At 46.5% G+C, this 12,838-nt stretch overlaps 1 pseudogene; it reads right to left on the bottom strand.

Moving 5' to 3' along the window:
* Positions 1-9,259: 9,259 nt before the first annotated feature.
* Positions 9,260-11,911, bottom strand: LOC132653798 (ubiquitin-conjugating enzyme E2 variant 1-like; annotated as a pseudogene).
* Positions 11,912-12,838: the final 927 nt, after the last annotated feature.

Below are 12,838 nucleotides of genomic sequence, written 5' to 3'. Positions count from 1 at the left end.
CGCAAAGCTCGTGACGTCAGCCGCGGAGCCCGTGTGTGGGTTCCGCCTGTTGCCCACAGCCCGTAATATTAAAGAGCTGCCCTCTACCTAATTGTGGCTTTGATTCGCAATTTTATTTTATTGTGATTAAAAACTCACCGTGATTCTTGGGGAAGATTTCCAAGTTCACATTTACGGTGTTCTTGGCTAAATATAACCAAACGTTTTGTGCAATATTTATTTTTAGCTTACGTGTTTGGCTGTTTTGCCCGCATGTATTAGGCAACATGTGTGTTCCTTGTGCCAGAGAGGCCTGAAGAGGGCGTCAGACCTCCCGGAACTGGAGTAGCAGGAGGTTGTGAACTGAAGTGCTAGGAACAGGACCTCTCAAAAGAGCAGCCAGTGCTCTTAACCACCATCTTTTGAGAGAGGCCTCCCTCTGGAGGCCGGGCTGTCCTTGCATTTATAATACCCCTGCCTCAGTTTCCTAAGTGCTAGAATTACCACCATGCTTGACTTAAAATGCTTTTTGAAATTAAGTATTTAGGGCTGGAGAGATGGCCCAGTGGTTAAGAGTACCCGCTGCTCTGCCAGAGGCCCACAGTTTGATTCCCACCAACCGTATGGCAGATCTCAATGGTCTGTAGTACCAGTGAATCGGATGCCCTCTTCAGGCATCTACCCATGTACATTAATAATGACGATGATCATCTTCTAAGTAAAGTCGTCCTTGAGTGCTGACTGTGTGCGTCAGGCAGACTTAACCTCTCCTTTACTAAATTTTTCCTTACACAGTCTGTACTGGGCTGGCAAAATGGCTCAGCAGGTACAGGTGACTCCCTCCAAGCCTGAGGACCGAGGTTCATCCCTAGAACCCACATAAAAGGAGAGAACAGACTCTCACAAGTTGTTCTTTGACCTCCATGTGCACATGCGTGTGTGTGTGTGTGTGTGTGTGTGTGTGTGTGTACACACTAAAGTAAAAAAAAAAATGTGTAACAGCTAGGTTTGGTGGCACATGCCTTTAGTCTCAGCAGATGGAATTCTGTGGATTAGAGCCCAGCTTGGTCTGCATAGTTATTCTCAGGACAGCTATGACTACATAGAGACCCTGACACAATTGTGGTTAAAAACTCAATTTAAAATGTGCTTTTTAGGGCTGGAGAGGTGGCTCAGAGGTTAAGAATACTGGTTGTTCTTCCAAAGGTCCTGAGTTCAATTCCCAGCAACCACATGGTGGCTCACAACTATCTATAATGAGGTCTGGTGCCCTCTTCTGGTACACAGGCACACATGTAGGCAGAACAGTGTATAAATAATAAATAAGTTAAAAAAAATGTGCTTTTTAAATTTCTTCCACACTCAACCATACTCTTTCCTTAATGTAATGCTATGAAATGCCAATCTCAGTGATGTCCTCGGGACATCAAGAAGAATCTTGACTGTTTTACCTCCTCGCCCTTTAGTTCTAGAAATGTTGCTTAGCCAGTGAGCCCAAGGGTTTGTTGATTTTAAAAATGCAGACAGTACCCACCAGTCTCACAGAACTGTCAGAAGTAATTTTTAATAAAATTGTGTGTGAGTGTGTGTGTGTGCATATTACAAATACCTTCGAAGGTCAGAGAACCCCTGGAGCTGGAGTTACAGGCAGTTAAGTTGTAAGCAACCCAATATGGGTGCTGGGACTTGAACCTGGGTCCTCTGCAAAAATAATATGTCCTTTTTGTTTGTTTGTTTGTTTGTTTCGAGACAGGATTTCTCTGTGTAGCCCTGGCTGTCCTGGAACTCACTTTGTAAACCAGGCTGGCCTCAAACTCAAATATCCACCTGCCTCTGCCTCCCTAGTGCTGGGATTAAATTAGTGCACCGCCATGCCCAGCAATAAACACAAATTTTTAAAAATGAGTGTAGCTATTTAATTTATAGCTGCCCAGTTATTCCTGTATTTAACAAATACATTCTGTCCGGACCTTTAACCCCAGCACTTGAGAGGCAGAAGCAGGAGAATCCCTGCCCCACACAGTGAGACCCTACCTAACACATCAAAATAAACAAAGCACAGAGGCATTCTGAATTCAGCATCAATAGCCATTTGGGAAATGCAAACCAAATTTCAGTGCTATGCCGGGTCATACCCAGGAGCAACGTGAAAGGCAGCAGGAACAGGTGGAAGACACAGAGAGGGGCTGCAAGGAAACCTCAGTGGCTAAGAGCACTGGCTGCTGCTCCAAGGGACCTGAGTTCAATGCCCAGCACCCACATGGCAGCTCACAACTGTCTGGAACTCCAGTTCTAAGCGCTCTAAGAGAGCCACCTCGTCTGGCCTCAGGCCCCAGGCATGCACGTAATGCACAGGCAGAACACCCATATATTTAAAATACTAAGTGTTTTAAAGGCAAAGAAAAACGAAAACCCTTACAGGCCAAATTTAACTATGTGACACATAAATTTCACTTCTAGCTGTAGCCATGCCACCAAGAAAAGAAAAGGATGCATGTGTCCGTACGAAAACGTGTCTCTGTTATTAAAGCATCTTTTGAGGGGGGTTGTTTGTTTTGTTTTGATTTTGGAGGCAGGGTTTCTCCCTGTAGCCTTGTCTGTCCTGGAACTCACTCTGTAGACCAGGCTGGCCTCAAGCTCAGAGATCCACCTGCCTCTGCCTCGTGAGGGCTGGGATCAAAGGCGTGCGCCACCACAGACCGCTTAGCACCCACTCTTATGTACACATACCCATACACAGGCAGAAACACAGAAATAAATAAATCTTTAAAAAAGTAGATAATCTAAATGTCCGTCAATTCACGAAATGAATAAAATGTGACCTCAAATACAGCGGAATAGTATTCCGTCCTAAAAGGGAATGATGTGGCACATACACTGCCCCACGGGAAAACCTTGACAGTGCCCCATAGGTGAAAGTCAGGCCGTGTGGGCCTTCTGCAAATGCAGCGTGTGCTCTAAACGGTCGAGCCATGGCTCCGGTTTGCCTGCTCCTGTCTTGCAAGTGCTGGGGTTCCGGGCATGCAGCACCGCACCCGGCTTCCATCTTCCATTCACACCACCAGGCCCATCCACTGCTGCAGACGACAGCAGCCATCTTCCACAGCTGGGATACTCTGTGTGTGGATCCCCCACTCCTCCACTGACAAACTGTGTGTGTGTGGGGGGGGGGGGGGGGTTTCCAGTTAGGGATCTAAAGAAAGTGCTGCAGTGGACATGCTTGCTCCTTTCACCGGGTCCCTAATTGGATACAGTGTTCTATTTCCAACCTTTTGACACTGCAGTGTCTTTCACATGCTTTTCACTCCCCAGAGGATGCAGGCCTTCTGCTTTCTCTAATTACCTTTCAAAAGCACGTTTCATCTGGTTAGTGGTTTCTAAAAACATCCAAGTGTGTTTTCCTGAGAGCTGACAGTGGACTAATTTGCACTGAGTGGAGAAGTACCACTTGGCAGAAGAAAGCACTTGAAAGAGTTGAGCGAACTCAGGCCTCTTAGCTTCCTCGTGTTTGACAACAGAGCAAACACGCCTCCGGTACATTTTCCACACACCTTCATGAAAATAGCTGCTAGCTGTTTACAGTCTGCTCCACAAACGCCACTTCACTCGATCCTTGCGGCCATCCCAACAGGACAGGCGTGATCACTATGTGTGTTCAGGATGATGGAAGTGAACACCAAAGCACAGCAGCTGTCAGGTGGCTGCCCAGGTCAGCTGCCCAGCAATGCTATGGTTTAGACTCAAGGTTATCTTCTTTTTATCTTTTTTTTTCTTCCTCATTGTAGGTCATTTCTCTTTATCACAGGGTGACTAGAAACCTGAGACGAAAATCTTCCTGCACAGAAAATTCCTTTATTTTTATTTTTTTGAGAAAGGCTCGTGTAGATGACAGTAGAGACCAGAAGAGGGCGATGGATCCCTTGAAACAGGACCAACAGGCAGTTGTGACCGGCCTGATGTGGGTGCTGCCACCTAAACCCAGGGCCAATCTCTGCAAGAACATAAATGCTGTAACTGCTGAGCCATCTCTCCATCCCATCACTTAGGTGTCTTTGTTATGATCTGAATGTTTGCGGCGGTATAATGTGGACAGCCTTCCGGAAGATGAGAAAATACATCTACTACGTAATTTGTTGGGGCCCAGGGCAAAATGGCAGTGAGCAACTACACAGATATGCCCATGAAACCAGTGCATTTTACTACCTAGCAGACATTTTGATAGATTTAAGAGTTTCCTTTTTTGGAATCCAGGCATACAGCCAGGCAGAACACTGTATAAATAATAAATAAATCTAAAACAAAAAAATGTTTTTTTTTTTTTTTTCCTTTTTAGTTTATTGTGGTGGCGCATGCCTGGAATCCTAGCACTCAGTGAGGCAGAGGCAGGCAGATCTCTGAATTCAAGGCCAGCCTAGTCTACACAGAGAAATTCTGTCTGGAAATTTTAAAAAATTCATTATTTTCTGATTGGGAGTTCACGTACCACGGCAGCACGTGGAGGTCAAAGGACATTTTGTGCAATCAGTTCTCTTCTTCCACCTCTGTGTGCGTTCTTGAGAATTGAAATCACGTCATTAGGCTTGCTTGGTTGACTCAAAAGTGCCTTCACCCACTGAGCCACCTTGCCACCCTAAATCATTTACTGATTTAAAGTACTAATTTAAAATTCATACTTTTGAGCTGGGCCTAGTGGCACACACCTTGAATCTCAGCACTAGGGAAGCAGAGGCAGGTAGATTTCTGTGAGTTTAAGGTCGGCCTGGTCTACAGAATAAGTTCCAGCCAGCACCCAGCACTACATAGGGAAACTCTGTCTCCAAAAAAAAAAAAAAAAGGACTTTGGGACTTGGAAGATACTAACTTGGTAATACTTCTCATGCACGAATGAGGATTTGGGTTTGGATCTCCAGAACCCATTTAAAAAGTCAAGTATGGAGCCAGAGAAATAGCTCAGCAGTTAAGAGCTCTTACTGCTCTTCCAGAGGACCCAGATCATCTCACAGTTGCCTGGAATTCTAAACTGACTCCAAGAGTACCAGCACATACATGGCATACACTTACACAGACATCTCCACATAAATACAAAAAATAAGTTACTTCTTAAAAAGGCCAGGTGTGGGGGCTGGAGAGATGGGTCAGTGGTTATGAGCACTGGCTGTTCTTCCAAAGGACCCAGGTTCAATTCCCAGCACCCACATGGCAGCTCACAACTGTCTCTAATTCCTGTCCTAGGGGATCTGGCGCTCTCACACAGAGATGTACATGAAAGCAAAACACCAATGAACGTAAGCTAAAAAAAAAAAAAAAAAAAGCCAGGTGTGATGGCCCTGCCCTGTGATTGTGGTGCAAGGGAGGTGGACACAGGAGGAGCCCTGGGGCTGGCTGGCCAGCCAGGCTAGGTGACTGAGTCTGTAAGCCCCAGCTCACCTAGAGACCCTGCCTCAAAAAGTAAGATGGAGCCCAGGGTTGATCCCCTGCCTCCACAGACATACGCACACCAATTAAACTCTTCCTAAGAAGAATACTCAAGGGATGCACTGGAGCAAGGTACTGCACACATGTAAGAAAACATCGCAATAAAACCGACATGTTTTATGCTGACTGATTCTTTTCCAAGACAGGGTTTTTCTGTGTAGCTTTGGCTGTCCTGGACTCACTTGCTAGACCAGGCTGGCCTCGAATTCACAGAGCTCCACCTGCCTCTGCCTCCCAGAGTGCTGGGATTGCTGGCATGTGTGCCACCAAGCCTGGCTGAAATAATTTTTTTTTTAAATGAATAAGAAGAATTGAAAAGTCAACATTTCGCCTCATTAAGGATAAATGAACTTCAAATATTTGCGTTACCCGAGCATAGAAGTTCATCTTTCTGTGAGTGATAGATGACTAGTTGAGATTTATTCCTTTATTTTTTTCTGATGCTGAGGCTCAAATTCAGCCTTATGTAGTATTCAGGAATCGGTTTTTAACACTTGTGTTTTTTGTTGATAGGAAATAAAGTATATGAGATTGCCAGCAGGGGGCGCAATGAAACAAGATTTAAGCTTGCATCCAAAAAAAAAAAAAAAAGCAAATGAGCTCAGCCAACACACTGTACCTTGTTTTTTGTTTGCCTGTCTGTTTTCAATATAGGGTTTCATGTAGCCTAAAACAGGCTGGCCAGATAGCTCCCGAACTTCCTGACTCCATGTTCCTAGCCTGGGATTACAGGTGCGCGCCATAACCGCCAGCCTTGGCCTTTTACCGTGTGTTTGGAAAACATTTTTCTTGAATTTCCCAGAGGAATCTGCCATTGTACAAAAGAACCTGCTTAATATGGTTTAAGCAGAGAATAGTTTCTCTTAATCCTACAACAAGGACAAAACCATACACATTGGGCGCCTTCTCTACTGCTTGAATTGTGCTTCAAAATAATGGGTTTGGCTGGGGTCCAGGATCCGGGGCTTCTTTTATCTGCAGCCAATGAGGAGAGCAAAGGTTTCGTTATCGGTGAAGACAGGCTTATGTTCCCTCACTCCTTTCCTTCCTTCTTTTTTGCAGTCCCGATGCTAGAATCCAAGGCCTTGAACATCTAGGCAAGCTCTCCACCACTGAGTTAGCATTGATTCTTTTACTTTTTTAGGTCAGGAGACAGCCTGCAGAGTTCAGAAAACACGTGCGTCCTGGGGATTGAGCTCAGGTTCCCAGGCTCTGCGGCAAGTTCCTTTATCCACTGAGCCACCTCTCCAGCCCCGTGCTGGTTTTTTGTTTGTTTGTTTTTTTGTTTATTGTTTTTGTCAGTTTGACACCAAGTAGAGTCACCTGGGAAGAGGGAACCTTAGCTGAAGAATTACCTCCCTGAGACTGGCCTGCGGGCAGGACTGTGAGGCATTTTCTTGATTGGTGAACGATGAGGGGGGGCCCGGTCCACCGTGGGCAGTGTCACACCTGGGCAGGTGGCCCTGCGTTGTATGAGAAGGCAAGTTGAAGCTGGGCGTGGTGGTGCACGCCTGTAACCCCAGCACTCAGGGAGGCAGAGGTGGGCTGTTCACTGTGAGTTCAAGGCCAGCCTGGTCTACAAAGTGAGTCCAAGACAGCCAGGGCTACACTGAGAAAGCCTATCTGGAAAAAAAAAAAAAAAAAAAAAAGAAAAAAGGAAGTTGATCTATCCAGGAGGAGAAATACCAGGAAGTAGTCCACCTCCACAGCTCTGCTTCGGCTCCTAGGTTCATGCCTTGGCTTTCCTCAATGATGATCTGTAACTGTAACTTATAAGATGAAATTGACCCTTTCTTCCCCAAGCTGAACTCAGTTTTTTTTAACTCTATGTGTATGGGCATTTTATCTGCATGCACATCTAGGTACCACATCCGTGCCCGCTAGAGGCCAGAAAAGGGCGTTGGGTGCCCTAGGATTGGAGTCACCTGGGGTTCTACGATGTCATATGGGTGCCAGGAACCGAAAGGTCCTCAGAGCTCACACATGTCAAGCGCACGGCTAATGATAGTTTTTTAATGCAGTATTAGTGGGTATGAGTTTGTTTGAAGGAGAAATAACAATGTTCCAGAACTAGGCGGCCATGGTGGCTGTGCGGCCTGTGAATGTTCAAAAGAGCAGTGGGATGGGCGGTGATGGTGCGCGTCTTCAATCCCGGCACTGGAAAGGCAAGGCAGGTGGATCTCTGTGAGTTCAAGGCCAGCCTGGTCTACAGAGTGAGGTCCAGGACAACCAAGGGTACACAGAGAAATCCTGTCTCAGGGAAAAAAAAAAAACCCCACAAACCCAAAAACAAAAAGAGTTCAATTTCAAGGTTGGGGTGGGCTCAGTGGCTCACACCTTTAATCCTAGCACTCAGGAGGCAGAGGCAGGCAGTGTTTAATGATAGCGTCAAGTGCCATGCCAACTAGGACTAGATAGTGAGACTCTGTCTCAAAAATAAAAGGGGTGGAGAGATGAGAGTGCTGGCTACTCTTGCTGAGGGCTTAGATTTGGTTCCCGGCACCCACAGGGCAGTTCATACATATCTGTAACTCCAGTTCCAGGGGACATGAAGCCCTCTTCTGGCCTCTGTGGGCACTGCACCCACAGGTGGTGCATGGACTTATATGCAGCAGAACATCTATCTGCATAAATTAAAACAACTAAAAAATATGTCAAGGTCATTCTTGGCTAAATTATGAGTTTGAGGCCAGCCTGGGCTACATAAGAACCCTTCACCAAAACACAGAGGGAAGAAAGGTAAAGGCAGGGAGGATTGAGGTTTCCACAGTGAGCCCGGGAAGGTGTTAAGGGCTAGAGGAGTTATGCTCAAAGCCAAAAGATAAGTATCACACAGTCTGCTCTTTATAAGCCTCTGAACAACACAAAACAGGGCTTTGTTTTATTTTCGTGGCACTTGGGTTCTGTGCTTGCTAGGCAACTGCTATACTATTGAGCTATGTTCCAAGCCTCTGTCTTGCTTTTCACTTTGAGACAGGGTCTCACTTAGCTGCCAAAGGATGGCCTTGAATTTGCTGTCGGCGCCCTCCCCCACCCCTCCACACCCTGTCCCTTCTCTCCTGGAAGGTCTTGAATTTCTGATCCTCCTGCCTCAACCTTTTAGATAGCTAGGATTAAATGCCTATGCCAGCAGGCTTGCCTAAAATGGAAATTTTTAATTTCAACAGAACATCTGAGTAATTTTGAGAAAAAAAAATCCATAAACGTATATAATAGACCGCTTCTGTTATATTACATTTACCTTTTTTTTTTTTCAGGAAGCATGAATGGTCATATATCTTTAATCAGCATTCTTCTTGGTTTTACTACCTTTAGGTGGATATTTTGAGACAAGGTCTCGGTATCTGTCCCAAGATGGCCTCCAGCTCACAAAGATCAGCTCCTGGATTCTGGAACAAAAGGCTCGTACCACTATGCTGGCCTCAGACTTTTTTTTTTAACCCCCAAGATAGGGTTTCTCTGTGTAGCCTTGCCTGTCCTGGACTCACTTTGTAGACCAGGCTGGCCTTGAGCTTACGGAGATTCACCTGCCTCTGCCCAGCTCAGACTATTCTTTTTTAAGTGTTCCCCTAGCATGGGGTATTTGAGGTGGTTCTCGTCCGTGCTGTGCTGCTATAAATATCTTTACAAAATGTCTCGGTGTAGTCTTCAGGACTATTTTGAGCAAGCATGTTCATGGAAATAGACAAAGGAAGAGTCCCTGGAATTTAAAACCTTGGGCAGCCGCGGTCGGTCAGAAAGGCCTGGTGTTTTGCAATGCAAGCACCTGGGTAAGTTTGTCACCCAGCCATGCCAGCCACAAGCACTATTTGGAGGCCTGCAGGACGACAGTGTTGAGACAGAGTCTGCATTTAACAGGACTCCCACTAGGGGCTCCCGGGGCACACGTAGAGCTGGAGGAGCCCTGGATCTGTGGTCGTAGTGCTTAAAAGGATACAGCAGGGGAGCACCACAAGGGCAAGGTCATCCTGGAATGCATAACTCTCCCCCTACCCCTCTTTCTGGCAATACAACCAAATTTCGGTATGCATCCACCTTTCAACACTTTGTGGTCCCGAACAGAGTGGAGAGCTTGGCAACAAGCCAGGAGGCCAACAACCACCTGCCTGCAACTCGGTGAGGCCCCTCCCCCATCTCTCCACACACCCCCACCCCACCTCGGCTCTCTGCTGCTGAGGGTCTGAGGAGCAGCAATACTGAAATCTGAGTCTGCAGGTCAGGGCCTCCTGTTCCAGCTGTCAGGCTTCATATCAGGCCCGATGGTGACACAAGAGGCATGTTGAAACCTCTTCAGTCTGTAAAAGCAAAGCGGTTTGGGGAAGAGGAACCAACTGAGAGCCATGTGCGCTTAGGATTCTCTGAAACACCTTTCTCTAAGTGTACCGGACAAGGACCCTGAGCGCTGGTGAGTCTGATCCGCCTTGTGACTGCTCTGTGCACCCGGAGACCTGAGCTCAAAGAGCACCGGCTGATGGTGGTGGCAGGACCAGGACAGGGCACTCCCTTCCCAGGCCAGTAACAAACGAACTCGTGGTCCAGAGCTCAGTGAGGGATGCCAGATTCTTCCAGCCTCATCTGATGGCTTCTGGCCACAGCAAGTATTGGGTGGTGATGGGCAACAGAGAACTGAGAGAATTGAGGAGCGGGAAAGCAGCACTCCTTGATAAAGATGGGGAGACAGGAAACCTTGAATTCCTCACCCACAGTGGATTTCAGAGCGGGGAGGGGGGTTCAGTCTAAGCTTTGGCCGAGTGTGGGAATGGAGGGGAGGCGATGGCTTGCACGGGCATCTCCTAAGATTGGAGAAAGCAGGGGTGCATGCAAAACCCCCAGCCTTGCAATAATTCCCTGGCTGCCACCTGAAGGCTTCCTATCTATGCTAAGGGCCGCCACAAAGCTGTGATGGGAGGGTGGGCGGGCAGACAACGGCATTCGGGCGTATGTCAGCAGCAGGTGTGTGCCATGCCTATGCCCAGCTGTGCCCCCCTCCCTAAGGAAACCAATTTCAATACACCTTAACCCCAGAAGTTCAACCGGACAGTACTTACACTTGATGGAAGATGTCACACAGCCCAGCTTCGGCGTTTCAAAGGGACCAGAAGTTAGGTGTAATGGAAGTTGTGTTTTAATCTCAAGCGTGGAATTTTAGTTTGGGCTTTAGTTTGTCCACAGCTGGTAATTGCCAACTGGTAACGGCCTGCCTTGTGCTGCCCGGAGAGGGGCGCGGTTTAGGACTCTAAGGGACACAGATATGAGAGGCCAGCAAGAGAAGGTGTGGCGTGAGAGGTTGGCGTGTGGCATGCAGCAGTTTGGAGTGACCGGGGATGGACAGTGTGGTGGACACAGAGAAGTGTGTCAGCGCAGCGGCTTGGAGGAGACTGCCTGCTGTGTTTGCCATTGAGCGAGATTGGTATAGCCCCAGGGGGAGCCATGGACCCTAAACAGCTGGAGAAGTAACAGGGTCTGAGCCCCCTTCCCCACTAACCTTCTCTCTCCCGCCTAGGGTTGGGGGGTTGGAAGGGAGAGGTGTTGCAATATTCACTAATATTTACTATTGATATATCTTTCAGTATCGCTGGTGTTAATCCTAAACAGCTGTATAACCAAATCACCACACAGAGACTATGATTTATTTAGTTAACCTAGAACATAATGCTGGGCAATAGTTACTCCATCCTAAACCCCCTCATATTTTCCTAACATTTAGATTCACCCATTATACTTGCTTTTTGTGAAATCTAAAGTTCGGTTCATTTCTCCACGTCATTCCAAGACCTCTCCTTCAGCCTCTCCTCTCCCAGCTCCTCTCCTCTTCTCTGGGATTAACACCAGCGATACTAGAAGATATATCAATAGTAAATATTAATGAATATTACAACAGAGAGGCTTTAAGGAACCCCAAATTAAAAAAAAAAAAACAGTTTAAAATCAAGCACAACAATTAGTATCAGAACAGTGTCTCAGGATGAAGTCTGAGTGGATATTCCTCTCCAGTACTTTGAGGTGTACAAGACATATCTAGAAAAGTCACTCCTGTGGAAAATGATCTGGGCAGGGACGCTGGGGCCTTGGTGACTAGTGACTGTGATTGTCCTTCTGGCGGCTGTGGCCGCTCCATGTTCTCTTCCTGTCGCCAGGTTCCAAAGCTCCTGCAGGATGACTTTGGTGCTGTGGGAAGTGTCACTTCCCCGGCACTGCCGTGGCTTTCGTTACAAACCTTTCAGGTGGGAGGGTCCTCCTGGTGTTTAGGCCCGCATTCTATTTCAAGGCTGTGCATTCAGTTTTCCCAAATTGTTCTTGGAGGCCCAGTCGTCATGCCTGACCCTCTTGTAAGTGTCGTGCCTTTGTCATCATCTGGACCCCAGCTAACTGCACCTCACCTGCTCCTTTCTGGACTTCCTCCAGACCTTCCAACAGTTGGAAATTTCGAGGAGACTTTTACTCCGGACCCTGTCATCCTGCGTTGCTGTGGTTGCCTTCTCTGCCTCTCTGAGCTAGCAGGCTTTTGCCCCAGCATCTGGCTCCTGAGTCTTTACAGGTAAGATCAGATCAAATGCATTTGCTCCTCATTGAGTTTGTTAAAAACAAAGGAGTGTCCCACCATAACCATTTCCTCTTCAAATTTTCTTTCTTTCTTTCTTTCTTTCTTTCTTTCTTTCTTTCTTTCTTTCTTTCTTTCTTTTCTTTTTCTTTTTTTTTTTTTTTTGTATTTGTTTTTTTCCACACAGGGTTTCTCTGTGTAGTTCTGGCTGTGCTGGACTTGCCTTGTAGTCCAGGCTGACCTCAAACTCACAGAGATCCACCTGCCTCTGCCTCCCTGAGTGCTGGGATTACAGGGTTGTGCCATGATTTCCAGCTCTCTTTTTCAACTTTTCACTTCCAGCATTAGACTATGGAAAGTATTTCTCTGAAGGAGAAACAAAACAAACGAACAAACAAACAAACCCCAAAGATCTTCATGTCCTTGAGTGCCTTCCTTCCCCCAGGGAAGGGACTCACGCTCACTCGAACTGCAACAAACTATTTCTGAATTTGCTCACAGCCCCCCACTGAGTTTTAGGGAACTCTCATTTACTCATAGTACACCAGGTTATGAATCAGGGATGAGAACCTGAATTCAAAATGGGTCATGAATTTACATCTCTCATAGAGTACATTCCTCTTCTGGTTTCAAGTAAGAATTGAAACATATCTAAAATGGAGAGCTTTACTCCCAAGCACTTGGGAGTCAAGTCTCTGGGAGTTTGAGAGACTCTGCTAAAAAACCACACCAGCTACAACAAAAAATCTAAAACCTAAAAGAAAATAATAAAAATAAATGTTTAAAAGATATCTATATGTATGTAACATATGTAAGAATTGAAATTGGGGTAGAGAGATGGCT

The sequence above is a fragment of the Meriones unguiculatus genome, chromosome 4, assembly GCF_030254825.1.
Source record: "Meriones unguiculatus strain TT.TT164.6M chromosome 4, Bangor_MerUng_6.1, whole genome shotgun sequence".
Taxonomy (NCBI): domain Eukaryota; kingdom Metazoa; phylum Chordata; class Mammalia; order Rodentia; family Muridae; genus Meriones; species Meriones unguiculatus.
This window is presented reverse-complemented; position numbering and strand designations above follow the sequence as displayed.